Source organism: Papaver somniferum, chromosome 1, assembly GCF_003573695.1.
Source record: "Papaver somniferum cultivar HN1 chromosome 1, ASM357369v1, whole genome shotgun sequence".
Classification (NCBI taxonomy): Eukaryota; Viridiplantae; Streptophyta; class Magnoliopsida; order Ranunculales; family Papaveraceae; genus Papaver; species Papaver somniferum.
In genome coordinates, this window is record NC_039358.1 from 224,074,095 (window position 1) to 224,079,652 (window position 5,558).

The window sequence follows — 5,558 nt, forward strand, 5'->3', positions numbered from 1 at the left end:
TGGTTTGTTTTGAACTTGTAATATTCGGAGGATAGGTTTTTTTGTAAAGTTCCGAATGTACGATGGCCCAAAAATCAGAATTTGGAAAAACTTATACTTTTCAAATTTTGTCTTTGAAATAATCGGAAGTTAAATTAGTTACCAAAACTTCCGAATATGGGCTGTCTAACCTTCAATATTGGTCCTTGGAACCACCTGGAGCCATGGCGTGGTTTGTTTTGAACTTGAGATATTCGGAGGATAGGTTTTTTGTAAAGTTCCGAATGTACGATGACCCAAAAATCAGAATTTGGAAAAACTTATACTTTTCAAATTTTGTCTTTGAAATAATCGGAAGTTAAATTAGTTACCAAAACTTTCGAATATGGGTTGTCTAACCTTCAATATTGTCCCTTGGAACCACCTGGAGCCTTGGAGTGGTTTGTTTTGAACTTGTAATATTCGGAGGATAGGTTTTTTTGTAAAGTTCCGAATGTACGATGGCCCAAAAATCAGAATTTGGAAAAACTTATACTTTTCAAATTTTGTCTTTGAAATAATCGGAAGTTAAATTAGTTACCAAAACTTCCGAATATGGGCTGTCTAACCTTCAATATTGGCCCTTGGAACCACCTGGAGCCATGGCGTGGTTTGTATTGAACTTGTGATATTCGGAGGATAAGTTTTTTTGTAAAGTTCCGAATGTACGATGGCCCAAAAATCAGAATTTGGAGAAACTTATACTTTTCAAATTTTGTCTTCGAAATAATCGGAAGTTAAATTAGTTACCAAAACTTCCGAATATGGGTTGTCTAACCTTCAATATTGGCCCTTGGAACCACCTGGAGCCATGGAGTGGTTTGTTTTGAACTTGTAATATTCGGAGGATAGTTTTTTTTGTAAAGTTCCGAATGTACGATGGCCCAAAAATCAGAATTTGGAAAAACTTATACTTTTCAAATTTTGTCTTTGAAATAATCGGAAGTTAAATTAGTTACCAAAACTTCCGAATATGGGCTGTCTAACCTTCAATTTTAGCCCTTGGAACCACCTGGAGCCATGGCGTGGTTTGCTTTGAACTTGTCATATTCGGAGGATAGGTTTTTTTGTAAAGTTCTGAATGTACGATGGCCCAAAAATCAGAATTTGGAGAAACTTATACTTTTCAAATTTTGTCTGTGCAATAATCGGAAGTTAAATTAGTTACCAAAACTTCCGAATATGGGCTGTCTAACCTTCAATATTGGCCCTTGGAACCACCTGGAGCCATGGCGTGGTTTGTTTTGAACTTGTGATATTCGGAGGATAGGTTTTTTGTAAAGTTCCGAATGTACGATGTCCCAAAAATCAGAATTTGGAAAAACTTATACTTTTCAAATTTTGTCTTTAAAATAATCAGAAGTTAAATTAGTTACCAAAACTTCCGAATATGGGTTGTCTAACCTTCAATATTGGGCCTTGGAACCACCTGGAGCCATGGCGTGGTTTGTTTTGAACTTGTAATATTCGGAGGATAGGTTTTTTGTAAAGTTCCGAATGTACGATGGCCCAAATACTGGCCCCAAAATGGGATTTTTCCTATATCAGAAATTTTGAGATTTTTTCAATATATACATTCGGTAGTGAGTGTTCTTCCGAATACATTGTGTCTACTTAAATATATTCGGTAGCCAAAAAATTCATTAAACTACCGATTATTAGCAGTTTGTATCCTGGAAGATATGGCCACCAATATTCGGCAGATAATTATCAAATCTTTCTCCCGAATACTGTCGATGTTCTTGAGAAATGAAGAACACGACTACATTCGGAAGTAGATAAGCATGAATATCGCCCGAATGTGGATAAATAACCGAAAACCCTAGAAATTGTTTTTCTCGATTCGACGAATTAAATCGAAATAAACCCCAAAAATGATAGATTCTTACCTAGTTGAGGCCATTTGAAGTTGACGAAGTGTTTGACTATCGGAATCGCCACCACCGACTACATTTCCGGGTACGCGTTCTTCGCGTTCTTATACAGTTGAAATGAGTAGAATTTTTTGATTTGGTTTTTATACAGTTTTACCAGAAGGGCATTTATGTAACTTCAATATCATATAGGGTACCCCTTAACTAGAGTCTTTGGCTGGGTATAAATTGATGGCCCCTAAATCCTTTCGGGTGGCTCCTAAAAACCCGAGGCAAATTATAATCCCCAAATTTGTTTCTTTCAAACCCTAATTAAAAAGAGAGATAGAGACACAATTAACCCTAAATCATAAAAAACCTTTTTCATCTGATAAAAATTCAAAAACACAAATTTATAACCCCTAATTTCGTTTATTCAAAAACAGAATTAACCCTACTGAAACCCTAATTTTGTTTCCCTAAAACCCTAATTACAACTGTGGTGAAACCCATTCTACAGATTCTAAAACCCTAATTTCATTTCTACTCTCTGAAACCCTAATCGCATATACCAGTTTCACATGGTTGGGTTTCGAAAACCCTAAATTGAAAAACAAATTTAGGATTAAAAGTTACTTGTTCTTCACTGGGTTAAGAAACGGGATCTCTTATCTTCTCCGTCTCATCTATCTTCTCGATCTGCAATTTCACTGTCTCTCGATCTCTGTATCTCTCGATCGCTCTCTGTCTCTCTATCTCTCTCGAACTGGTATTTTGATTTGTTTTTGATTTCTGTGGCTCAAACACGACCAAGGTAGAAGATAAGAATCGATGTACTCGTGTGTACCACACGTGTGGTACAGGTGTCAGTCACTTTCTACGTGTCGACAGATAAGGTTGCACGCGTGTCATTTGTTTGCAGTGCCCACCTGTTATGACGTCATTAGCACATGTGTGACATCATGTAGGGCGAATATCTGTGTCGAAGGTTAAAATTGACATTTAACATCACCGTTGACCAGTCAAACGGAATCAAAATGCCCCATTTTGACTATTATAGGTAAAACTAACGGAATGGGGCATTTTGATCTTTTGCCTAACGTCTGGGACATTTTCACAACGTTGTAGTCCAAATTGGGGCATTTTGCCACTTAACCCGTTGTTTTTTTGTAGAAACTCCTGCTTCCTTCTATATTTGAACACCCGTGGATGTTCTAGTTTTAAACCTTTATAGATGCTAATTGTTTCTTGATTGTCCTTGTCGACTTGTCGGGTATAGTTTTGTCTCCGAGAACTGAAGCAAGCCTAGAAAGCTCACTTTCTGCAATGCCTGGCGAAGTAATGCTCTTGACTTTCATCAACTTTACTCTTATAAACGTCCAAGCAATCCTGGTCTATTTGTGGATACATCTTATTGCGCTTATCATCTCACTCACCAGCCTCACGACCATCGCCATATTAAAGTCTCATAAGTGGTGTCTTCCCTAAATGTTTCTCAGAAACCTTGGTAAGATGTGCACTCGAGTTTGCAGATTGGTCAACTTTGCTCTTGTATATGCCCAAGCATTCCTGGTTTATTTGACGTAACATTTTTATTGCGCTCACCATCACTCTCACCAAGTGGTGTCTGCCAGAAATGCTACGTCGATTTTACTCCGGATGAATGGTAAAGTCTTAAAAGAATGAACCAAGCTCTTTTGGCCAAGTGGTGTTGGAGATGGAGTATTGAGAAGTCACATCTTTGGTACAAAATAATTGAAGAAAAATATGGTCCTCAAATCTCAGTTTGGATTTCAAGTAAGGTTACTTCAGCACATGGGGTATCATGTTGGAGAACAATTAATAGTGGAAATGGGACATCTAATCTCTGCTAATGCAAATATCACCATCCACTCAGGTGCTCAAGTCTCTTTCTGGTATGATAATTGGGCTGGAAACAAGACTTTGGCTGAGGAGTTTACTGCGCTTTGCAAACTGGACAGATTTTCCCATGCCAGCGTTGCTCATCATATAACGGCAGCAGAAAGGTCATGGCATTTTGATTTCAAGCGTTTCTTATCAAATGAAGAAACGAATCAACTTGCTTCCCTCTTTGTCGTTATCGGTACGAATCCTCCATATCTCGATACGTAAACAGACACAAGAAGATGGACCTTAACCATCACTGGTTCCTTTACAGTTAAGTCATTATATGACAAACTGATTGCAGCCAATGGTGTAGAATATTTCCCATGGAAGTTTGTCTGGAAAGCATGTATTCCTCCGAATATTAATGTTTTGGTGTGGTGTTCAGTCCATGGTAAGCTCAATACTCTAGATATGTTACAACATAAAGGCATGAATCTTTATAGTTCATGTGCTCTTTGTGGTGACAGCCCTGAATCTCAAGAACACTTGCTACTGCATTGCAAGATTGCTACAAAAATTTGGTCGTCTGTAACACCATCTGAGAATTGGGCATGGGTGTTTCCAGCAAATGTGATGGCGTTGGCTTATACATGGCCAAACAACAATGATCTTTCTCATACAGGGAAGGTGGTATGGAATCTCATCCCCGCAGCCTTTATTTGGACCATTTGGAGGGAGAGGAATTGTAGTGTTTTCGAAGAAAAATACACATACAAGACTGATTTGGAGCTGTGTGACAATGCTAAAACTCTAATCCTTTCTTGGGCAACAGCTGCTGGGAATAGAGTGCATACGAATTTCGCAAACTCAGTCTGTAATTGGGATACAGTCTTCCTATAATTTCTTAGTTTCATTTTGTTTTTGTTGTAGGGCTTTAGCCCATAGATGTGCGTCCCAATAGTAGACAGGGCCTTATTCTTATTGTATATAAAGGATGTAACACATACTAACTCTAAGTAATGAAATCTTCTTCTCTGTTGTGTCTCTTTATCTTTCCCATCCACTACAAAACGTTATCAGTCACGAAGCTCAACCGTTCGAGAAATTTTTCTTTTTTTCTTTTTGTCTTGATCATCAATCAGAGGATAGTGGATATTACCTCGGGTAGATGCATCGTAGCCAGAAGAAAGTAGCAGGGAAAAACAAAAACCAAAAAAACCTACGCTTGTTCTTCATCAAAAGAAAGGATAAATCCTCTTCATAATTTATTATCTTTATGTTTCATCTTTCAGATCTGAAAGTTCAAATCGAAATTGTTTCAAATGAGTGTTCCATGAAAATTAGGGTTTCTCCTTAATTGTTTCATCTTACAGCAGTAGCCCGCCTGGAAGCCGCAAAATAAACAGGGAAAATTCTATCCCCCTTGTCTCTAACCATAACGTATAATGGTTGTTCCTTATAGAAAAAATCTAGGGGATAATGGTTAAGCATAGTCATATGTCAAGCTAAGTTTGTTTTCTCCAATGTTATTCCCACATGCGCATGATAGTTAGGTGTAAATGGTTTGACTCAATCATGATTACGTGGTCTGAGTAGAATATGCATTCGTATTTTTTTTCAAAAGCATGTTAGTACCTACCAACCACATATTCTCTGTGGAATCAAAACCAGACCTGGATCACCAATACTTTAAATATGCACCTCTTTTGGAGTGTGGCCCTGCGATGACCAAATTTGTTCTACTAGGATTACATGTGGCTTGAATTTCATTTTCTTACCTCGTACTTTTGCGAACTTAAATACACTGAGGTTGATTGTATTAATCATGGCTTATAAATC